Here is a 26,225-nt window from a genome sequence, read left to right as displayed (position 1 = left end):
TCATCCCAGAGGCAACATCGACCGGCTTCAGTTAGCAGAAGTAGCGAAGGAATCGCTCCATCGGGTTCAGTTAACAGCCATCGATCTATCGCTCGGGTTCAGTATCGTGTAGCCTGCAGTGCAATCACTCGGGTTCAGTTAGAGCCCAACGCCTCTCTCGACTTCAGTTAGAGCCAACACCTCGCACACACGCGCGTACGTATGAGAGAAACGCGCATCGCTCCGCCCCCGACCTCCCACCGTAATCGGCAACTCCCCAAAATTTTCCTCCCCCTCGCTTCTACCACGTTTTTTCCGTCATGGACGGCCCAAAGAATGTCATGCAGCTGCTTCTTCGGCCCGCCCAGGACGAAAAGCCCATTTTCTGTCATGTTTTAGAAGTAAGAGCCCACCACATCTATGATGATACCGGGTTTTGTCACAATTATCGTCATAGAAGTGTCATATGTATGACAGGAAAAAATTTCGTTCAGCCCAAAATGTCACGGATGTGTCCTTTTTTTGTAGTGATCTTTTGCAAAGACCTGGTTTGTAACCCTTCAGATTCTAACATAGTCGTCTTCCCCTTGCATGCCTTATATAGAAGAATGATGATGCAGTTATAAAACATGCTACAGCAGAGATGGAATAGGTACTGAAGAATAGTAAGGCATGACATATTTACATGTATTCCCTTCATCCGGAAATAAATGGATGGGTCTAGGCATATTTCAGTTCTAGATACATCCAGTTTTATCCATTTCTACGACATTTAATCCGGACGGAGGGAGTATGATGTAAGAGCTAGGGATACGACAGGACAACACAGTAAAAAAACACTGAAAAACCCATTGCAGAACAAAAGTATTCAAACCCACTGATATGAGATATTACACTCAGGCAGCTCAGGATGCAAAACTACCAGGCAGTTTTCCTTACAAAAATCAACATTGTGGCCTTTAATCATACATTTTGCTACAACTAAATTTAGATCAGATAAAGGCTGGATTCACGCCGATTAACAAAATACATGCTGATGTAAATATATAGTGATATACAACAGGTACTTACATCTACATTGGAGCACAGAGAATTCCTGCAAGAATCTTTCCTCATAAACGATACCATTGCAGAAATTCTTCTATCTGTTAAGCTTATTTTCTAAAAGAGAGATGGGTAAGAAACATGTAGAAAATATGACCAGCATGCTATAAAATTTCATGATGCAAGGATACGCACACGCTTCTTAGAATTGAGTTGACATATTTTTGCCAGACTGGAGCGGACTAGTTCTTTGGCCACTGGAATCTGCTTATTATCAGTAGGAGTTGGGTTTCTCTGTGCTGGAGCAGTATCTATAAAAACTGGAGTTGGTTTATTATCTCCTGGCGTTTGGATCTTTTGGAAAGGCCTTGTTTGTAACCCTTCAGATTCTAACATAGTCGTCTTCCCCTTGCATGCCTTGTATAGAAGAATGGTGCTTTAATTATAAAACATACAACATCAGAGAGATGGAATAGGTACTGAAGAATAGAAAGGCATGACATATTGACATGTATTCCCTCCATCCGGAAAAAAATGGATGGGTCTAGGCGTATTTCAGTTCTAGATACATCGTTTTTTATCCATTTCGGCAACATGTAATCCGGACAGAGGGAGTATGGTGTAAGAGCTAGGGATACGACAGGACAACACAGCAAAAAATACTAGTTGAATGTAAAACTATATGCTAGCAGAATACATACAGAAATAACTAAGGCAACATACACGTGTATGATTGGGAAAATAAGATAGCATTGCAACAGAGCACTAGAACAGCACTTCAATGTAAAAAAACATGGTATGGCAGACAGATGAAGTACATACTGATGAATAACAATGCATAAGATATTCAGAAGCATGATGTCCAAATTAAGCAGATGGCATTGCGATAGAGTAGAATGACAGTACTTGAATTTGAAAACATGTTATCATGAATGGAATAGGTACTGAAAAACAGGAAGGCATGACATATTTACATGCATGATCAGCATGCTAAGCACATGGCATTGCAACAGAGTAGATACACTCCAGGACATTATATGCATGTTGTACCCATATCATAGGCGAAGTTAGAGCAAGGACCTTGTGGGGTGAAGAGGATTCATCATCTTTCTGCAAGTCTTCTGAAGAACTGCCTTTACATGTTCCATCATATCGGGTATCATTGACATCAAGTTTATTGGCCTTTACATTGCTCCGTGAGGTTCTTGTGGATATATCAGTGTGTGAAATTATATCTGACATGCATGGAAGACAACTAGTAGTTAGATTTATGTAATGAGTGTCTGTAGGAGACGACATAAATAGTAGGACTGGGGTTAACTAGCAGCAACATGTCTCATAAACTAAAGGGAGAACACAGATGAAAAGCTACAAAATATGTATCGTTTGTACTCGAGATTAACTAGATGGCACACAAAAGTATTAAAGAACAACATAGGTAATACTAGAAGTGGTATAATACTATAATCACCAGCCTGTGGGATAGCATTGGCTGATGGATGATAACTATGGAACAGCGTTACCTAAAGAACAAGTATCTTAGCTGAACTATGGAACAACATGAACTCCTGAACAAGACCCGTAAGAGATCAGCATGAATATACAGTGAAATGTGATGATCTATTTTCCATGCTTAGATGAATAACAAAGCCATAAATGTTGCACACAAGTAAGATGAGGGTACAACCTATCTGGCTACCATCCATAGGAGTGAGCATCATGTGCTGACTTGTCGATGGCCATGCAGTTGTTGTGGCTGTCCATGTCGGGCACGCGCATTCGATGCAGGGAACTGTTGAGTGGGGACTATAGCTCCCTTCTGGTGTATGCTTCCCTTATTGGAGCAGCTGCGGTGAGTCGGAAGACGGTGTGTCAGAAGATGCGGATAACGCATAATGTTAAGAATGATATATCTCTTTGATCTGAAGAAATACACTAAGAGATCAACAACAAGGTACGAGAGTGGTCACACGTCTATTGACTGAAGACTAAATTGGGGTCATACGATTTTATTTTATTTTGGTACTGTCGGATCTACACCGGATGGCTTGATGGCCGTCTTGTGCCTCCCGACTGACATTGTTCGTAATCTTCCCCGAAGAGCTAGCGACCAATGGCAGAGCAGCCTGCCTCCGCCGTCCGTGGCCTCTTCCAAAACCCCGCTCCCTGCCCCACCGCATTCCTGTGGTTGCGCCGCCCCCGGGCCAATCCACAAAGACTCCCCGTCATTCAGATCCGGCGGTGGCAGTATCTTCAACCGACGCAACTCTAAAAGATAGCCATCTAAGCGTTGCTTTCATGGAGAACTTGCGGCCCCGCACCCTTACGTTAGACACCAGCCAACCGGCAGCCTAGGAGCTCTGCCGCCTCGAGGGGTGCTGCTTCCCATTGGGAATCGATTGGCCTAGAATAAAAATTCAGACAACTGACGCCTAAATAAAGTGATTTGAGATGAGGGTGCAACCTATCTGGCGGCATGGTGAAGTAGGCAGGTCCAGCTGCCAAGTCGATGAGGCCGGTGCGGTTGCGGTGGCGACCGGCGGCAGGGAAAGAGCAATGTCGTGACGATTGACGGCTACGCGGAAGCAGCGCCAGGACTCTGGACGGATCCGAAGTTGGAGCCGCTCCGGCACCGTGAACAACGGTGGGGGTGAATCGGCTCCGGTACGGTTCATGCGGCCGTCGTCGAGGCAGCACCAGCAGCACGGAGTAAGAGGCACATGGCCCAGTGCACAACGGCAATTGGACAGTGTCTCCGACATTAGGGAGGAGGGCGGCTGTGAAACTGGTGCGGAGGGGGGCGCCATGGAGGTGGGGCTGAGGTTTCGCGGCTCGGGAGAAGGGAGCTTCCCGGGGAGAAGGTGATTTGGCGCCTGAGGGAGTCCCGGATTAGGGGGTGTCCGGATAGCCGAACTATCACCTTTGGCCGGACTCCTGGACAATGAAGATACAAGATTGAAGACTTTTTCCCGTGTCCGGATGGGACTTTCATTGGTGTGGAAGGCAAGCTTGGTGATACGGATATGTAGATCTCCTACCATTGTAACCGACTCTGTGTAACCCTAACCCTCTTCGGTGCCTATATAAACCGGAGGATTTTAGTCCGTAGGATGAACAACAATCATACCATAGGCTAGCTTCTATGGTTTAGCCTCTCTGATCTCGTGGTAGATCTGCTCTTGTACTACCCATATCATCAATATTAATCAAGTAGGAGTAGGGTTTTACCTCCATCGAGAGGGCCCAAACCTGGGTAAAAACATCATGTCCCTTGTCTCCTGTTACCATCCGCCTAGACGCATAGTTCGGGACCCCCTACCCGAGATTCGCCGGTTTTGACACCGACATTGGTGCTTTCATTAAGAGTTCCTCTGTGCCGTCTCCATCAAGAAGGATGCCTCATCCCGTCTTTAAAGACGGCACTATTGCTAAAGGAGCTTTGGCTATCGACCAAACTCTCCGGCTAGGCGGTTTCCTTATGACCGCCTGTCCAGTCGTCGCGCCAACGATGACTTCTCGGGTCATCGAAAGCAATCTTCACGTTAGATCAGAACTCGCCGAGCAGTTAGATCTGATGGAGCTCTCTTCCTTAAACGAGCTCTTGGATCGCATCGCCGCCCTGGGAGTCGCTACAGACTATGATCAGATTGGGCCTAAACCCGATCTGATAGAGATTAACTCTCCCCAGGTTACCCACCACGTTGCTGTGGTAGAGGAACAATACAGCGACCCTTCTTCTATCTTAAGGACTAGCTATGTCCGGATTCCCGATCCCTCCATGTCGGATTCCCGCAGAGGGGAGGATGTTACTCAAGCCCTGAACCTAAAGTCAGGCAGCGGGCTAGATTCATTGGACAACATCCAAGAACCCAAGCTTCCAAGTTCAGAAACTACTTGGCCCCTGAGTCTTAAAGTGGACGGGGTTCCGAATTTAATTCCACCCGCCCACCCAAACATAAGCAATCTATCCCAAATCCGGCAAGAGCCCGCAGAAACAGTACACCATTACTGGGCCAGATTCCTCCTGGTTATGAACAGGATAAAGGACTGCTGCGAGGAGGACGCAATTTCATTCTTCTGCAATAATTGCACGGACAAGGGAATCCTCAACGCCGTAAGTCGTCGTGAAATTACACGCTTCGCTGACTTGGCATCCATAGTACAAAAGTACTATGTGATGGAAAGCGCCTGGAAAACCAAAATCAAATTTTGGGACAATTCGGCCCTGAATACAACCCCAGTCCGAATAAAAGGGTGCATTATCGCCAGGCACCTGGGTTAAACACCAAAAAGCAAAAACCCTCTATAGGGCATGGAACCGTACTAGAAGGATGGCTCAATGGACCCTGCAAAATTCATAGTACAGAGGGTGCCACTCCAACTCATAGCCTTAGAGCATGTTGGATACTATGGCAGGTGGCCAAAAGTGGCGAAGAGCTTCTATCTCCAGAGCACCAGCCCAAGGATACCAGTACGGTATTAACAGTCTTCGAGACTTTCACATCAAATAATATGCGGAAACGAACACTCCGCAGCCTTGCCGAAGTCTACCAAGTAGAAACAATAAACCCATGGAGTGGCACGGCTATTACCTTTAATGCCAGTGATGAACCTAAATTCCGAACAGCCCGAGCACCAGCCGCATTGGTCCTCAGTCCAATAGTGGACGGCTTCGCCTTACCAAGGTACTCATGGACGGTGGCAGTGGATTGAACCTCATTTACGAGGAAACCCTCCGAGAAATGGAAATAGACTGGAGCCGCATTGAGCGAAGCAGCACAACCTTTAGAGAAATAATCCCCAGTCGGGAAGCATGCTGTACTGGAAAAATCACACTAGATGTGGTGTTCGGCACGCCGGATAATTACAGGTCTGAGGAGGTCACGTTCCAAGTGGCCCCGTTCAGCAGCGGATATCACACTCTATTAGGGTGAGAGGCATTCACAATTTTCCAAGCTATACCCCATTACGGGTACATGAAGCTCAAAATGCCCGGGCCCAACGAAATCATCACTCTTGCTAGTGACCCGGACATAGCACTCCACGCCGAAAACAAGACAGCCTCACTGGCCCTTGAGGCACTATCCGAAGCCCTAGCAGCCGAGGAACTCTCTGCGCTGCGCTCCACGGTGAATAGGGACGATGTCATACTCGATAAGAGATCCAAGTCCACCTCCTTTAAACCAGCGGACGAAATAGTCAAATTCCAAGTCCATCCAACGGACCCTATAAAAACGGCCTCCATCGGGGCATAATTAAACCCTGATGTAGACGCCGCACTACGAGAATTCCTACATGAAAATTGGGACATTTTTGCCTGGCACCCTTCAGACATGCCAGGAATCCCACGCCGGCTGGCCGAGCACAGCCTAAACATCCTAAAAGGATTCAAGCCGGTCAAACAGGCTCTTCGGCGTTTCTCTGAACCCAAGAGATAGGCCATGGGAGAGGAGCTTGCCAAATTATTGGAGGTCGGATTCATCAGAGATATAAAACATCCAGACTGGCTAGCAAACCTGGTGATGGTACCAAAGAAGGACAAATCCTTGCGCCTATGCGTCGACTTTAAGGACCTCAACAAGGCTTGCCCAAAGGATCCCTTCCCCCTCCCCCGCATCGATCAAATTATCGACGCTACCGCAGGACATGATTCATTGTGTTTCCTCGACGCATCCTCCGGCTACCACCAAATTAAGATGGCAGAGCCCGACCAGGCTGCAATGGCATTCATCACCCCATACGGGCCATTCTCCTTCAACACAATGCCCTTTGGGCTCAAAAACGCCGGCGCAACATATCAGCGCATGATTCAGACATGTCTGGCAAACCAGATCGGCAAAATAGTGGAGGCATACATAGACGATGTGGTCGTCAAAACCAAGCACGTCGAAACTCTAGTAGACGATTTCAGGCTCACGTTCGATAATCTCTGAACATATGACATTAAGCTTAACCCGGAAAAATGTGTTTTCGGCGTACTAGCCGGAAAGCTCTTGGGCTTCATTGTATCCGGTAGAGGAATTGAAGAAAACCCAGCCAAGATCCGAGCTATGTCACAATTGGATATCCCAAAGGATCTCAAACAAATACAAAAATTGACGGGATGTGTGGCGGCTTTAAGCCGCTTTATCTCCCGTTTAGGAGAAAAGGCATTACCCCTTTATCGCCTCCTCCGACGCACCGAACACTTCGAGTGGACGGATGCCGCCATGGCCGGACTCGAAGAAATAAAAGCCATATTGGCAACAAACCCGATCCTGGCCGCGCCCAACATGGGCGAACCAATGCTATTATATATCGCGGCAACTCATCAAGTGGTGAGCGCGGTGCTCGTTGTCGAACGAGAAACGGACGGACACAAGTTCCCCCTTCAAAAACCAGTTTACTACGTGTCCACTGTCCTGACTCCATGCAAGTCACGGTGCCCGCATTATCAAAAGATAGCATACGCGGTGTTCATGGCATCCCGGAAGCTACGACACTATTTTCAAGAGTGTTCGATAACAGTAGCCTCCGAAGTACCTCTTAATGACATTATAAACAACCGCGACGCGACGGGCCGGGTTGCCAAATGGGCCATTGAGCTCCTCCTGTTTGACATAACCTACAAGCCACGGCGAGCTATTAAGTCGCAAGTTTTGGCCGACTTCGTCGCCGAATGGACTGAAGCCGAACTCCCTAAAGAGTACGGCGCATATTCCAACTAGATCGTGCACTTCGACGGCTCCAAAATGTTGTCTGGTCTGGGGGCTGGCGTCGTTCTGACGTCCCCAACCGGAGATATGGTTCAATACGTACTCTAGATAATGTATACGAACTCCAACAACGCAGCCGAATACGAGGCCCTTCTACATGGCCTCCGGATGGCAGTCTCCATGGGCATTCAACGCCTAGAGGTGCGCGGGGATTCGAACCTCGCGATATCCCAAATATATGCAGACTTCGATGCCAACGATCCGAAAATGGCAGCTTATCACAACGCCGTCCTAAAATTTCAGCTCGGTTTGAGGGGCTCGAATTTCACCATATAGCCCGGGATAACAACCAGGCAGCAGACGTATTGGCATGCATTGGCGCAAAGCGCGATGCCGTCCCTCCCAACATCTTCCTAGAGAGGCTGTTCAAGCCATCCATACTATGGGAGGGGGAACCCGGAAATACCAACCCGGACCCAACCGCACTGCCCGACACCGAACATTCTGACACAATTGGTGGTTCTGCCAACGAAGTAACATCGTCAGCCCACGTAATAATGGCAGTAATTGCCGTGTGGACGGAACCATTCCTAGCCTACCAAACCAGGCAGGAACTTCTCGAGGACCAAAACAAGGCCCGCTGCATAGTGCGGCGATCTAAAGCCTATAAGTTCCATGAGGGAGAGCTTTACAAGAAAAGCACAACCTGAGTCCTTCAAAGGTGTATCTCCGAAGAGGAAGGGCGGAACCTTCTGGCTGCAATTCATGCCGGACTCGACGGGCACCACGCCGCAGCCCGGGCCCTTGTAGGCAAGGCCTTCCGTACAGGATTTTATTGGCCGACGGCCCGGACCGATGCTGAGGACTTAGTCCAATGATGCGTCGGTTGCCAGCTCTTTGCTAATAAAAGCCACATGCCACCCACTGCCCTCAAAACTATACCCATAACCTGGCCATTCGCGGTCTAGGGGCTTGACATGGTTGGACTCCTTAAAGGAGGAAACCACAAGCAAAAATACCTACTGGTCATGGTGGATAAATTCACCAAATGGATAGAGGCCAAACCTGTTAAGACGGCCTAATCCGGACCAGTGATAGACTTCATATCAGGGGTCGTACACCGTTACGGCATCCCCCATAGCATCATCACTGACAATGGCACGAACTTTACGGCCGATGAGGTTAAACTCTGGTGCAAAAACATGGGCATCAAGCTCGACTATGCTTCAGTCTATCACCCTCAAACTAATGATCAAGTCGAGTGAGCAAATGGTCTAATCATGTGCGGCATCAAACCCAGATTAGTGCGGTCCCTCAAGGAATCTAACACGCACTGGGTAGAGGAGCTCGACTCCGTACTCTGGGGGTTGCGGACCACTCCGAATCACACCACCGGATTTACACCATTCTTTATGGTATACGACACAGAGGCAGTTCTGCCCTGTGGCATAATTCATGACTCACCTCGCGTGCGCATGTACGAAGAAAGAGAAGCCGAGCTCGATCGGCAGGACAGTTTGGACACATTGGAGGAGGAGCGTGACGTGGCAAAAGCCCATTCCGCATTCTATCAACAGCAAGCTCGAAAATATCAAAGCAGAGAAGTACGGGCTAGAACTTACAACGTTGGCGAGTTAGTTCTACGCCTACCGGACAAGAAAAAGGACAAACTCAAGCCCAAATGGGAAGGTCCCTTTATCATCGACCAAGTCCTGACCGGTGGAGCGTACCGTCTGCGAGATGCATCGGATAACCGACTCGAGCCGAACCCATGGAACGCAGCCCGTCTCCGAAGATTCTACGCCTAGCGCCGGATTCTGAGTTTGTCTCCTTCCTCCGTCTATATTTTACATATTAGTTGTCTTCTGTTTCTCTCTTTCTCCCTCCTTTCCTACTACAGCCTTTGAAAGCTAGTTTGCACATTGTTCGCACACACTTGACGCGCTATCCGCGCTCATTATACCTGGGGGCTTCTTTAACAGAAGCTTATTTATACGGGCTTCATGCCCAACACATGTGTCACACTTCCGCATGTACCTTTTATTCACCATTATATGCTTCGATATGACTTAAATTTTGGCCAAGCTGGGTTGCCTGGCTCCTGTGCTTACCCCTACGTTCCCGATTGTTCGGCTAGGCGGTAAAGGGAGCACCTCTACGATTGTTACTGCCGGGTTAGCCGGATGTGTACCTTAGACTGGGTGAAGCCGAAAGCTAGCGTTCTTAAGGGAATATTAGGTCGGTGAACTAAAAGATGATTTCTTACCTATTTATTTATCTGCCCCCTGATGTTTTTCTGCTTTTCTCGTAGTCCGGACATGCACTTTAGGGCATGTCTCCCAGGGAAAGGAACCCCTAACAGAATTATTCTCCCTGGAAGATGTTTCTTACTAACCATGTAATATAACATAACTAGTTGGGCACTTGTCTGATAAAGCACTAATGACCCCTACGCCTGGTCTCCACGCATGCCCCGGTTATTATATAACTGCGAGGGTATTCGGACACACTCCAGGCTATTGGGTCCCGAGGTTGAAGCGAAAGGGTCCGCTATGACAAACGATCTACAATCCGGCTAGAAGGCATTTTACATGTCATCTTAAATTACATAGTCAACTTGACTGGGCATATTCCTCTTCAATGCCATCCAGCAGGTTGTCTAGTTTACAGTCCTGTTGGGAATACTTTGCCGCCAATTCTACTTGGCCGTACACTAAGCTCACAGGGATCTCCTTCCCATCAGGCCCCACAGGTCCAACCTCGGCCATGTGGTTTGGGTCAGCCTTTGTATACCGCGTCTTCACCATGGCCTAGGCCTCCCTGGCGCCTTGACGGCAGGCCGATATCTTCCATAAGCGGAAGCGCTGCCGCGCTCCCTGAAGCCTCTCTGCAAGCTTTCCAAGGCCTTCGGGCAGGGCGACAGACGGCCACAAGGCCTGGGCGACGCCTTTCATCACTTGCCGAACTCGTTCGTGCAGTTGCAAGAGCTCGGGAAGAAGGTCACCCGTAGAACCGGGCATTTCCTCTGCACGACGGCCTGTGAGCATACCTACAGACATAACTCTGTTAGTCGACTTCCTCGCCGAACTCTTTTTTCAAAGTTCGTTCAAGCACTTACTAAAAATGCCGCGTCGAAGCCGCCGATTCTCCTTAACGGAGTCAGACAACTGGGCACGAACATCCTTTAGTTCCTCAACCAGCTGGATGTTGGCATCTTGGAGATTATTTTTCTCTTGCCTCACCCTTGTAAGCACATTCTCGCCGGCCTTTAATCGGCGCATGAGCCATTGCTTGTCCGGATCTATCCCGGCACCATCTGCAATATTATTGTCAGACTTATACACACGTCGCACTTCACAAATTACTCATCTTTTGAAGCATATATTACCGGAGGGGATCTCTTTGGCTTCCCAAGCTGCGGCTAGTGCGGCCTCAAGTTGGGCTTTGCACTCCTCCAGCTCCTGGGACAGTTGGGTATTCTTTTCCATAAGATCCTGCACAATAAATGATCCTTGAATCAGTTATTCTAACTATTTCAAGTCTCGGCGGCTACTGGCATATATAACTGTCAAATTTTCTCACCCGTATGTCTTTTACATACTGCTCCGTGGCTCTGGCTAGACCATTTTGAGCGGCACAGAGGTGCACATCTCCCGAATTGAAGGCATCCAATGCCTCTAGGGAGAAAGATGCGTCACGAAGAACTGTTTGGCGACGCCTGTGATTCATGGCACTCTCCACCTCAGAATTGGTGGCAAATAACCTGTCGGTATCCTCTGTCGAAGGAGCATCCAACGCACTCCTCGTGTTCGCCTCCGCTTCTGGACCTGGCTTTGGAGCCTGGCCAGCGGAGGATTGATTGGCAACCTCTCCGGATATAGTCCGGCGAGCGCTCTTCTTCCTAAAAAAGCACGAGCGTTAGTATGCCTCCCGGGAATAAAACCTGGGAGTAAGATGACACACCATACCGTTGCATCGGCGTTTCAATCTGGATTGCACTTCTTTTCGGCCTGTTGGGCCTTGCTGTCCCTTATTGACTGGCCCTCGCAGGCTCGGCCTTCCGCCTCAAGGACTTCCCCTGCGAAACACCATTGGTATACAATGATCAAAAACACGCATGGATGGGTCATTTTCAAAGTATTGGGACTTCGGTCTCACTTACCTGCGAGGCGGGAAGTATTCCGGGGTAATCGGCTGTAATGGCGACCAAGGCATTATCGATGCTCAGTTGGTGAAATACCTCGTCGATCAGCTCCGCCGATATGTCCGGATCCTCTTGGGAGGTCAGATCGAGGAACCGTTCCGGATCCTCGGGTTGTGGAGGCGGGATGTTTATATCCTTTACAGCCCGGCGCAGTTCCTGCGCCAAAATCACAAAATGAGATACTTGACTATGGGAGTATGGATCGGATAGGCAAAAATAAATGTCCGCTTACCCAGCTTGGAGGATTGTTCATAAAAAATCCGTCCTGCGGATTGACACAGAGAAATTCCTCCTCTTCTCCCTTGTACAATGCGGACAAGATCTTCATCAGATCGACGACCGATCCCGGCCCCTTACGGCCGCAGCGGGTGGCATCATCCTCCCTGTTGAAATCCCACATGGGGTGGCCTCTATACTGGAGTGGCTACACCCCCCGCATAATGCATGTGGCCATGACACCGATCATGGTCAGTCCGGAATGAGCTAATAGCCTAATTCGGCTCATCAGGTAAAGGACGTCCCTATCATTTTCCTTTTGAGGGCTCCGTGGACGCAAGCTTAGGTGTTTCTTCAAAGGAGCGTTATTGAACTCACGGAGGCCAATCCGAATAGGGTCCGGCAGGGGGACATCTTCTATATAAAATCATTCCGAAGGCCAGTCTTCGAACGCCTTCTTCGGGGTTTCGGATAGATATCCGGTCCCGGCGATGCGCCATAGTTCGGCTCCGCCGACTTGATATATTTACCCCTCTTGAGAACGGGGCACAAGGCAGAACAGCTTCTTCCACAGTGCAAAATGACCCTCGATGCCCAAAAATAGCTCACAAAGGGCCACGAAGCCCGCAATATGCAAAATGGAGGCAGGCGTAAGGTTGTGCAACTGGAGGCCGTAGAACTCCAGGAGCCACCGGGGAAACGAATGAATTGGAAATCCGAGCCCTCTTATCAAATAAGAGACAAGGCATACCCGCTCTCCTTTGGAGGGGCTGGGGACGCTCTCCGCTTGCTTTTCGCCCTTATAGGTGGCGAGTCCGGCTCAAACCGGGACCATGAAGGCTGGGGGAAGAAATCCCTTGGTTTGGAGCGTAACTAACTCGCTGTACGGGACGGAGCATCTCTCCCAATCTCCAGGCCGAGGGCTGGGAGGGCGAGAGGAGGAGCTGCGTCGACTGTCCATGATGGAGTGGATTTTTTTCAGATGCGCTCTGATGAATGCTCGCGAAGGGAGGATGGTGTGATTCGGATCTAGATCCTCGTCTCTTTTATAGGCAGCTCATTTGCGCAGCTAGGGGGGTAAATGTAAAAATACCCTGACTTTTCGCATTCGTTCAACACGTGGAAGACGGCCATTATTGGGCGTGGAAGCCGAGGAGCGCAATATTCACAGGAAGCCGGACGCTATTCAACAGGTACACAGGATTTGGAGAAGAACCCGCCTTGCAATGCCGAAGACAATCTACGCGTCGGACTCATCGCCATTGAAGCCTGGTTCAGGGGCTACTGAGGGAGTCCCGGATTAGGGGGTGTCCGGATAGCCGAACTATCACCTTTTGCCGGACTCCTGGACTATGAAGATACAAGATTGAAGACTCCGTCCCGTGTCCGGATGGGACTTTCCTTGGCGTGGAAGGCAAGCTTGGTGATACGGATATGTAGATCTCCTACCATTGTAACCGACTCTGTGTAACCCTAACCCTCTTTGGTGCCTATATAAACCGGAGGGTTTTAGTCGTAGGACGAACAACAATGATACCATAGGCTAGCTTCTAGGGTTTAGCCTCTCTGATCTCATGGTAGATCTGCTCTTGTACTACCCATATCATCAATATTAATCAAGCAGGAGTAGGGTTTTACCTCCATCAAGAGGGCCCAAACCTGGGTAAAAATATCGTGTCCCTTGTCTTCTGTTACCATCCGCCTAGACGCATAGTTCGGGACCCCCTACCCGAGATCCGCCGGTTTTGACACTGACAGTGCCCACGAGGTATGGATGGGGGCGGGCGGGGGGGGATTGGGAGAGGAGTGGAACCATGTCTTACGGACGCATTTGTCTGAAATCTGAGGGGGAGTTACAGTTCTACCCTTGCCTATAGGCTTATCGGCTTGGGTCTGTGTACTGAGGGTCGGGGATAGTAGAGTAACTTTGCTTCTCCCCAAATAGTGGGTGGGAGCGATTTCGGGCGAGGAGGGCGTGTTTTGAACTATAGTGGACGCGAGCGATTTCGGGCGAGGAGAGCGTGTTTTGAAATAGTGGGCGCGAGCTATTTCGGGCGAGGAGAGCGTGTTTTGCCGACCATGGTTTATGAATTATTCGGCACATGTCATTTCGGCCGAGGAGAAGCGCGCATGGATGAGGTTACGAACCTACCCTCGATGTATAACGGGTCGATTGATGCGTGTCCCACATAGGACGCTAATTTCGCATCTCCCATTTATTTGCTCTGGCGAATTCCACCGAGCAGAGAGGATGTTTAACGGTTCGTTCAAATTTTGGGAGAACGAGCATCCACGTCTACCTTACCAAGTCGATTCGAATCAAATGTTGAAATATTAGCTTGCCACTTCTTTTTAGATGGAGAGATGATGCTCGGGAATAATGTGTTTTTACATGCTCGTTGCTCGCAATTTACTATATGACAAATAGTTGACCCACTCAAAAACGCGAATCAAACCCAAAATGTAATATCTCGATTCAATAAAATAGCTCGTTCAGTAGGTCAAAATAGTGAACTAAATCCAAAATTGAACACCTCAATCGAGTAGCATGTTTTACAGTATTATAGTACTCCATGAACATGTTGAAAGTCAAATTAATGAACTTGTTTGATATACGCGTATATCCGTTCATGTGTGGATTGCAGACAACATGTTCTCCAATTTAAATATTTGAATGCAAGTTTATATCGAAACATGGTTTATATCAGTCTTTGATGCATAAAACATGACCTCCCCCTCTCCCGGACTCCTGTTCTCTCTCTCTCTCTCTCTCTCTCTCTCTCTCTCTCTCCGCGACAATATTTAATTATGTCGCACGCATCCGACACAAAAAGCTTGTTGGTCCCTCTCCCTTTCTCTCCATCTCTCTCTCTCTCTCTGTGTGTGTGGGGGGGGAGTCTTTCTAGTTCACATGCATATATACACCATCTATAGGTCTCTCTCACACACTATGTATGATACTCTAGCTAGTCCAAGCTAGATATCGTGGGTGCACTCATCGTACACACACAAATTCCTTGGCTCTTTGCCCGTAACTCTCTCACGCACCACTATGTCGTCTCGGAGCTCTTCCCCCCTCTCTCAAACTCTCCATCCACCTGGGTCACACATACACATGTATATCTCACTCGCACTCGATAGGCCCATCTAAAACTCTATCTCTCTCCCTCGTTCTCTCTCCATCTCACACGCACACACACACACAATCTCATGCCCAACTAGCCAAGTATGATGGTCTCTCACTCAATTGGAGGCACACGCAGTACCCCCTATATGTATATGACTAGCTAATCTTAGTCTCCACCACAAACATGTGCATGGTCTATCTCGATTTCTCTCGGGGCATCTTTCTATCGTGCACGCACTCCCTCGATCTCCCACCCATATAGTCCCCTCACGATCTCGACGGGATCTCTCTATCAAAAACACACACACTCTCCCTCCCCATGCGTCCATGCCATCCATGTGTCCCTCTCCACCTTTTTTCCTTGTTGGCCAGACCTCTATTGGACATGTGCTACAGGGGTGTCTCTCTCCATTGCAAACAATCACACACTAGCTATCTTCGTGTATCTCCTCGCCTCGCTTTTCCATCTCGGAGATGCATGCGTGATATGTTCACATAAGAAACGAAAAAACACACACTCTCTCTAATTTATCGTTTGTTGTCACTTTCTCTTTCACACACATACTCTTTGTGCACACTTACTCATTCTCCTTCACACGCACTTGATCTGTCTCGACTGAGGCACTCTCCTCCGTCCATAGCACATAGATTTATTGAAAAGTCAAACATCACAAAGTTTGACCATGTACGTGGAGAAAAATAATTACATCTAGTATAGCAAACATATACCATTAGATTCACCATGAGATGTAGTTTTGTATGATGTATCTTTGGTATTGTAGATATAAATAACATTTGCGTTTACCTGATCAAAGTTTCCAAAGTTTGACTTCTAAAAAATTTACATGCACTGCATTATCGAGCGGATGGAATATCTCTTTCCCCCTCTCAGCTATCTCATGCACCACTCAGCCTTATCGGGGCTCCTCAATCTCTCTCAAACTTTATTGGTCAGTTTGGTTCCTGACCTAACCCTCATGCCTTGATGGTCGGTACTGCCTGGTGTGGACGTGAGATGTAAAATATTTCTGCCTGGCCAACCTTGTGTGGTGCTGAAGTGTTTGGTTCATGCCTCGGCCAGGCAAAGCATCAACGTCCCATCAATCAATCCATGCATCAATTATTTAATGCAAATATCCATCCATGTTGCTGTTAGCCTCGTGGCCGCACGACCAGGCACGGCCAGGTGTTCGAAATCGGTCACTTGGGCCAGGCTACTTGCAGTGTCTGGAGTTCAGCCAGGCTAATTAAAGTGCAAGGGAACCTAGCCCAGGCGGGCTTTCTTTTTCACAGGGTAGCAACCAAACAAGCATGCATGAAATCCAGCCACAACCCCAGGCCACGCAAAAGATGCTCAGGACGCAAGCCAAACTGGCCTTATATCTCCCTGGTTCACACATACACATGTCTCGCTCGCGCTATACATATAGACCCATCCAACCCTCTCTGCCCTTGTTCTCTCTCCATGTGATACGCACCCCCCCTAAGTACCATAATCCCTCACTCCATCATAGGCTCTGTTTGGATCCATGGGTTAGAGTTAGTTTGGGTTAGTTTGGAGTCAACTAACCCAAACAGATCCAAACAAGAGGGTTAGTTTGGGTTAGATGCATCTAACCCATCCAAAAAAACTAACCCATCCAAGAGGTGCTAATTTGGATTAGTTATTCTCGGGACCACTAATAAACACTTTTTTCTCTCGCTCTCCCTGCAGCAGATCCCTCCCCACTTCCTCGAAGCTTCTTGTCCTCTCCCTTCCTCCCTCTTGCACCGCCCGTGAAGGTGCCTCGCCGTATCCGCGCTCCATCTAACCCTCCCATCCAAACACCTCTTTACTTAGAGTTAGTTCAGGGTTAGTTCAGGGTTAGTTCAGGGTTAGAATCTAACTCTAACCTCTACCTGAGTTAGAGTATCCAAACAGGGCCATAGGCGCAAGCACTCCCCCCCTCCTAAGTATGATTATCTCTTACTAGCCATCAGGAACACACGTATTGTCTCCTTCCATCCATACGTCTATCTCGATATCTCTCGGGGCATCTTCTATCGTGCACACACCTTGTCACCCAATCTCCCACCCATGTAGTCCCATCACGATCTCCAGGGGACCTCTCTAGGACAAACATACACTCTCTCCTCCCTATGTCTGCATTTTCTCCGTACGTCTCTCTCGACCTCTCTCCCTTGTTTGTCAGACCCCTCTTGGCCACGTGCTAGCGGTCTTGCTCTCTTGGTTCCAAACAACCACACACTATCTCCTCACCTGTCCTCCGTTGTCGAAGATGCATGTGTGATATGTTTGCATAAGACACGCATGCTTTTTCTCTACTTTTATCGTGTGTTGTCCATGTCTCTTTCACACATGCACACACACCTTTTTCACTCTCTCTCTCTCTCTCTTATTAGGGACTCTGTCACGTCCATAAGCATATGGATGTTTTGAAAAGTCAAACCTCAGAATAGTTTGACCAGGTATATGTGGAGAAAAACATTTACATCTGGAACGATCATTAGATTCATCACAACATGTACTTACTTCATACTATCATTTATCTTTGGTATTGTAGATATAAGTAATTTCTTTATAAACTTGGTCAAAGTCTCAAAAGTTTGACTTAAAAAAATGTTGGAACTACATTATCGAACGGAGGGAGTAGCTCTTTCTCTCTCTCTCTGCTATCTCTCACGGGCCTCCTCTCTCACTCGAACTCTCTATGCCGACAGATTATACGCTCACTGTGTCAGCGTATAGCTCCGTATATTGTTTAGTTGACCGGTCAACCAATCCACATGCTGCCTTGTCAGCTCGTGTTCTGTATCTTGGTGTGCTGGCCCATGTGGCAGTGGGTGAAAATAAGTAAACTAGAGGCCCATATGACACGCACTGAAGTAAACAAAGTTGAAACCACTCGGGGTAGCACCCCGCATGCTAGTATATTAAGGGTGCATTGAGTACAAACTTCTTGCGTGTGAAGGACGCACTCGCGCACAATTCACCACTGCGCGGCGGCATGCACAGAAGGACGCACTCGCGCACACCCAGCACACAACACACACCAGCGCACGTGTACACCAACGTCGCCGCCGGTTGAGATGGACGGCGAGGCAGCCAACAAGCGGAGGCGGCTCGAGCAAAAACCGCATCCGGCGAGCCTGGACTTCATCAGCAGCCTCCCCGACGACATGCTGCTCATCATCATCGGCCTCCTCCCCACCAAATTTGTCATGCGGACTTCCCTGCTCTCCTGGCGGTGGCACCCCCTCTGGCGTTGCGTCCCCCTCAACCTCACCGTCGACAGCTGCCTCCGCGACGGGGATTGCAAACACGTGGCCGCAGTCTCCAAGATCCTTTCATCGCACCCTGGGCCAGCCAGACGCCTTGACATCCGCATGTTCAGTACCAACTGCAAGGTCCAACCCAAGTTCGACGAGTGGTTCTTATCCCCGCCCTAGATCAGCTCGAGGAGCTCAGCTTTGAAGCTGGATGATGTCGCTCTCTACCGCCGTCCGTGCTCCGCCTCATGCCAACGCTGCACCGCGCCAGCTTCAGCTCCTGCTATCTTCCCCAGATTAATGTCGCGCCCGCCCTTCTTCTCCCTCAATTCAAGCATCTCGACCTCTTCGATGTTGTCATCTTGAAGAAGGCTATGGAGCACCTGCTCCGCAGCTGTACTGCGCTCGAGTACCTTCGTCTTGAGCATATCCACGGGTTCATTAGCCTCCACATCGCCTCGACGAATATCCAATGGATTTATGTGTCTTGCTGGCCTAGCAACAAGACATCAATTGGGAAGAGATCACTCCAGTTATTCCACGTTATGGTCATTGAGAATGTGCCTTTCCTTGAGAGATTGCTTGTAACGGATCTAGAAGGTCCAACAAAAATCAGGGTCATTAACATGCCGAAATTGATAGTGTTGGTGTACTCGTCTCCCAAATTCTCCGAATTCTTTATTGGATCCGTAATCATTCAGGTACAGCACTCATCTTCTTCTCCATCTTCTTGAAATTTACATTTTTAAATTTCTTCTTGATGTATTACGACCGTCTTCCAGAAAATGATTCCCACAAGCTTGACCCAGTCCATGCGCACAGTGAAGATCTTAGCACTAAAATCTATCGGCCCCAATCTAGATCAAGTTGTTGGATTCCTTACATGCTTTCCGTGCACGGAGAAGCTACTCATCGAGGTGAAACTTCTTTCCTATAAGTAAACGGTAATCACAACGTAGCTCAATTTTTTCGTAATTTTCCCAAATTACGATGACAAGTGTAGTGTTCATAACTGCATCTACGCCTGCACCGAAACAAATGTTTTTAGTATTTTTCTCACGTGATCACCTGCATCGTTTTTATGTTGTACTACTATAGTAGCCTAGGCTAGTCATAGTGGAAAGTAACTTCGACTAATCCAGTAACTCTGTGGTTACCCTAAGAGCAAGTACTACCTCCGTCCTGGTTTACTCTTCCAATTTTGTAGTATCAAAATTTGACCATAGATTTAACTGACAAAATGTTAATGCATGTCTCTAAGAACTATAACGTTGTATTCGTATTTGAACATAATTTCAAACAGCGTAATTTTTAGTGACATGCATTGGCATTTTCTTAGGTAAATCTATGGTCAAAATTTTATACTAAATACAAGGTAGTATTCCCTCCGTCCCAAAATTCTTGTCTTACATTTGTTTAGATACGGATGTATCTAACACTAAAATGTAACTAGATACATCCGTATTTAGAAAAATTTAAGACAAGAGTTTTGGGACGGAGGGAGTACAAAAGTGGGCTACGTAGGCCAAAACATGTGCCAAATTCACTTGTGATGCATTTGGCATCGATGCCCCTCCATTGCTCACCTGGTGCCCCAAGCTGGATCACCTACTTTGCTCCGGTGCCAAATTAACTCACGCAATGAAAAAACATTGCGTGGGAGAGAGAGAGAGAGAGGACCGAGGCAATAAAAAAACACTTGTTTGGGAGAGTGAGAGGCTGGTGTAGTTGGTTTGATTGATTTGTTTATACATGTGGGTCTGTGTGCACAGCAGTGCCAACTCTCTCACATCGCGAGAGCGGTGCCAAAATCTTTTGATTTGACATTGATGTGTATTATGTGGCATACTTTTGTGAAATATGGCATCGGCCACATAGTGGAAGGCAACAAATGCCCAAGCTCTTCACGTGCTCCTAGTTAAGTGAGAGGAAACAGAGAGAGAGAGAGAGAGAGTGAAAAAATATCACTAGCCAGCCAACCCTATCGTATGAGCGAATGATATTGGTACCTCTTGATGACACGGCAATCTTATGCAGCCAGCTGCTCTAATAAGTTCTCTTCTTTTGCAGATTAAAAAAGACCCGAAAGTGAAAAATGTGTTGCACTATAACAATCTCATCGAATGCCTTGATCTCCATCTTACAGAAATTGATTTGATCGACTACCGAGGCAGCACATCTGAGATTAAATTGGCCAGGTTCTTTGTTCTGGAGGCAAGTGTGCTCAAGGTAATGAGGTTTGGCGTTCTCTGGCGCAAAAATGAATGGCGTGCTGATCACCGCAAGGGTCTAAGCCTAAATGACAAAGTGTCCGCAGAAGCTGAATTTGTTTTTGAAACATCAAGTGGCCAGAGACTCGAAAACTTATTTGCCCATTAGTGACTTGTCAGGGTGGTGGATTTTAGTTTGTACGATAATGCTGCATCCACCTAAAGTAACGAAAGTTCTTACGTAAACTTCCTAGTAATTCCCTCTTCGTAGGTGCAGCATTACTCCTAAGATTTGTAATATCAGTTTGAAACTTGTAATATTGCCATGTCCTATTCCTGCGTTTTCAAAATCCTGCGAATCAAACAGGTCCTGAGTTGGTGATGATGTTGTTCCTCCCATCTTTCACCAATAGCCGTCAGATCTAGATCTGACGCATACAAACCAAGCTTCTGCATTTTTGCAAAAAGATGCCCGCACTTGTTCCCTATTTACAAACAACTCCTTGTCTCTCACAATCAGCATTATCTCCTCCCCACCACATCTAGAAGGCCGTGGAAAAATCTGGCGCGATGGCCACTGTCGAAGCCGTCCACCCCCAATCTTGGTGTTTCGTGCAATGCACGGGCATCTACGCACGGGAAATTATGTCGAACAGGGCTAGTTGTAAGCAGGCTAGCTCTACAGCCATGATGATAGTGACTGCAGACGGTGAGGCTGACTATGGTATGCCGAACACGGCGCCTATACTCATGTGTCATCTCCGGCGCAGGGTCTTGTCACTTCACTGTGAGGAGCAGCACGTAATAATTTGACCAACGGGTAGTACAGTGCTAGTACTCCTACTACTACATTGGTAGTACTACTAGTACTAGTAGCACCACCGTCTGGATTTAGGAGTACTACCACGTCCATCTCGATTTTAGTATTTGACTAGCAATATCTAGTAATGCATGTCACAAAAAATGTACTACTCCCTCTGTAAATAAATAAATGGTTTATTTTCCTATCGGTGAGAGAACTTAATGTTTTTTTGCTAACTAGAGTACTAATAGGATTACATGCAATGAACTAAACACAACATGTCATGTTTGGTAGTCTCAAGTAATTGAAAGCATGCACGGCCCACATCTCTCATTGGTTGATATGTCACGAAATAAGAAAGAAGGAGGGAGTTAATGCACCGTGCCTAAGTGTTTTGGGATTATTTAGTTTTCGTAATGTGACTTACACAACATTTTTGTTTACATGCATTAACATTTTATTAGTTAAATGAAAGGTCAAAACTTGGCGCAAAATGCAAAGGGGACCAATAAACCAGTAAACGTCAAACTTCTCTCGTTTGGCCCCAACTAGAGGTCCGGTGAGATGACTATACTGCATCGACACGGAGGGGGACGCAGCTTCATTGACTTACAACAACTACCTTTGGGTGAATGACACGTGGGCCTAGGGGGTGGCTGCCCACCTATCATACAGCCAAAGGCAGGTGCAGTAGAGGGCCGAGGAGTAGTACGAAATCCTACACACCTACGCACGCTAACCAAGGGCAAGAGTGATCACTCGAATCACAAGATCAGTTGACTAGAAGCTAAGCTAGCCCCTGGAGGTGATGAGCGCAAGCATCAGCCGGGTGTGCCAGATGTTCCACGATGCCGGCCTGCGGCCCGGCAACGAGGAACGTCTCCAGGTAGTATTGCTTGAGGCTGCCAGGGCGAGGGGCCGCTTGGATGACAGCTTCGTCTCCTTGTTCGACGAGGTCCTCGTTGGTTTCCTCGACAAGTTCACCATCGTCAAGAAGCTTGCGGACGACTTTGACGTAAGCCTCCTGCCAACGTGCCCAGGCTCTGCGATGCCCGCCACCCTCAACATCCACTATGGTGACAACCTCTTCGATGCACTGGTGGCCCTGCGACTGCCTGCCATTGCGCCGGAGAATGTCCACCTCAAAGCCGCGCTCTCCACGCAGCGCCTGGCGCAGCAAGACACCATCGACATAATCACCCACGTCTATGCGCAAATCGTCCACAAGGACTACTACATGCAAGAGGAGGACGATAGGATGCTGGCCTTCTTGGACCGCAGGGCAACCTTGGACGGCACTGTTCAGAAGCACGTTGAGCTCGCCGCCAACGCCGCTGCTCCTCACACATCGGTTGGTGACCCGGCACACTAGGGCATGAGGATGTCGTTGATGGATCCGTATGTATTTTTATCTTTCCGTCAAATCCATGTAGTAGTATATGATACTACAGTAATTATCTTACCTTTCGCATCAACTTCATAATTTTCTTACGTACTCCATGCATGAACGGCGCCAGAACCAAACTTCTCATTATTCTAGGCAAAATCGTTAGTTTCTATCTATCGATAGCACCATGGAGCAGAACCAAATTTTACAAGTTATGAGTTCAAAAGGAAAAGCCTGCCGTGTTCGTATCACACCCCCACACGGTTGGTCCGGCACGCCGCTCAAGCAGGAATGCGTGCGGTGTTGCATTTTCACTTACAAGTGGGACCGCATTTGAGCAAACTGACTATCGGCAAACCCCCACCCCGCCCACCGTGCGATGTCTAAGAAAACAGGAGGGAGAAGAGATGGTTGTAGCACGGACTCCAAGAAAATTGGTGTCGGATGGGACTATTGTGGGTGGCGTGTGTCGTACTGCTAGACGTGAATGCTAGTTATGGCCCATGCCACCCCACTATATCGAGCCTATATCGAGGTACGTAGAACAAATTTCCTGCAGTCCGTGCTCAGCCCTCCTCTATCTCTCTTCTCAGCCAGCCAACGAACGCGCGGAGCCCATCGTCTGTTAGCTCACATGCGGTCCCACATATCAGTGAAAACGCAAGCGGACCCACTGAACCTGCACATCTTTCACCTCGACGTGCTGGTGATGAAAAACAAATCCAAGAAAGATCTTCGGTGGCCGCTTTTGGAGTTACTCAAGAGTAGTAAGATTCTATTTACAGTTTAACAGAAGATGAACATCTCGTGGCTTCAACTACCACTCTATTTTCTTTCATGACACGACCTGGATGCTGGATGTCCCACGTGTCGGCAAAAGGAGGAAGAACCCGACCAAATCTTCGGTTGTGCTCTCGGATTAGACTAGTTGTGATAACTTAAAAATTTTATTGTGTACTCCCTCCGTTCCAAAATACTTGACTTCCATTTGTCCAAAAATGGATGTACCTATATACTAAAACATGTCTAGATACATATATATTTTGACAAATAGAAAGCATGTATTGTGCAACAGAGGGAGTAGAATGGATGCAAGTTTTTGTATTGGGAAGAAGAGTACATCCATATATTGATAGAGCACAATTTAGTAGATGTTATATCACTTTAGCTAGCACAGAGGCTACAGATGAGATTAGTGCACTTGTTGATACTCCTACTAGAATAGAGGCTAGACATGAGACTAGATGCGAGGAAGCAACGTCTACTTCTTTACACTCGAAGAAGAAAGAAGCACGCAAGATCGAGCCTCTGCAGATCAACAATGAATGCATCGAGAAGGCACTAATCCAACTTACACGAGTAGTAAAATGTATTCTTGTGGTTCTTGTTTTCTTTGGTCTTGCTTTTCTAGTCAAAATTATCGTTGGAGTTCGTGCAAAACGGAGGTCCGTTTGGGGTCGTGCATTGCAGTTGGCCTTACAAGTGGGACCGCAGTTAAGGAAACCGACTATCGGCAAACCCCCACCTCGCCCGCCGCACGATGGCTGAGTTAGAGAAACGATGAGGTTCAAGAGATTGCTCTAGCATGTACTCCAAGAAATATGGTGTCAGATGGAAGTCATGTTGGTGGCGTGTGCTGTACTCCTGGACGTGAATGCTTATTCTGGCCCATGCCACCCTACTACTCCTACTACTTACTATATAGTACTACTAGTATCGAGGATTCGAGGTGCTGGTTACGTAATACAATATGGCTACAGTAAAAACACCTGCACGACGCGCGAAGCTTGTGAAGCTAGTACAAATAGTGTACTACTATTGTTGATTGGCCTCATCCAATAACCTATTGCAATGAACGTACAATTATGTATTCGGAAAATATATTTTTTGCCTCGTCGCACCACTCACTTACAGGAGCGACTCGAAAGCCATTCATAAATTTAGTAAGTTTATCACAGGCATATCATTTTATTACATACAACAGGTCATCAACCCACATCAACAACGAGGATACATTATAAATACTAAAGTTTTCACCACACAACAAATAAAAAGCAATGATGAACTTCAACTCAACCACTCCTCGGCGTTGGAAACGCTTGCTTTGAACCACAAGTGATTCTCTGGGACGGACCATCCATTGTCGATCTGGAGACCAACGCAGGACTGATCATCCAGGCTGAAGTGGCCTACTATATCAGTACCAGGGTAGGGAACCACCCAAATGTCCGAGGTATCGACACAGTTGCTTCTCATAAATGGTAGTAATGTTGTGTCAACAGCAGTTGGATCACCTTTCACCACCATTGGATAGTTTTGTCCAAGGAAGAGCGAGTTTTCTCCAAGACTATCAATTCTGTACCAGGGAGAAGGAGTTGGCACTAGCACACTAGTATCCATCCCGAATACCATGCAACGGGTGTTGGAATAGGTCCGGAGAGTGCGACCATGGGAGACTACACCTGCTTCCTTAGCAGTAACATCATCAGTGGGTTGTATACACACGAGAAGAGGTGATCCATCGGAATTAGTTGCCAGGCGCCAAAGAGTATATGGGCGCTTCTCGTCCTCATGCTCGTGATCATCACCATCGTCATCTCCCCCTTGCTTATAAAATCTTCAAGTATAGGTGGTGGAATGTTCACAGGACCTTGGAAACACAAGAAGAAAGTTAATTAGTAAAGGGAAACTTGCTAACCCACATGCATGTGGATGAAACAATTATATTTACGGTGGAAGACAAACGTATCGAAACTACGAGGATGCCATGCAAAAACAGTGCCACGAGTGGTGGCAGCAAACACAAGGCCCTCGTATTGAATTGCATCACAGTAGTCATCCGTATGCAAAATTTGATTTTTGAGCAATATCCATCCAGTCAAACCACCAAGGACGACAACAAGCTTGTCGAAGATAGCAACAACTTCATAGTTGTTGTAATTCCAAGAGCGGTTGGGAACTCAAGAAATTGCTATCTTCCGTAGAAGACAGTCACCATGATTGTATTTGAACGTGCATACAATACCGGTGTGCTCAACCTCTGGGCAGTCTGCTGAGATTTCTAGAAGTGGAACCCGGTCACGAGTGTACACATTCACAAGTTCCCACTCGCAGTTGGACTCAATTTAAACAACCCAATCTCCATTTGCGCTTGCCCAAGCCTTGCCCTCAAGCGATGGCATCTTAACATCATACGTATCATTATCAAGCGACATCAACTTGCACAGGGCGAGGCCTCCGTCGTGACGGCGCCGGTCATCAAGGTTACGGCGAAGAAGATAGGGGAGATCA

This window comes from Triticum dicoccoides, chromosome 7B (genome assembly GCF_002162155.2).
Source record: "Triticum dicoccoides isolate Atlit2015 ecotype Zavitan chromosome 7B, WEW_v2.0, whole genome shotgun sequence".
NCBI classification, from domain to species: domain Eukaryota; kingdom Viridiplantae; phylum Streptophyta; class Magnoliopsida; order Poales; family Poaceae; genus Triticum; species Triticum dicoccoides.
This window is presented reverse-complemented; position numbering follows the sequence as displayed.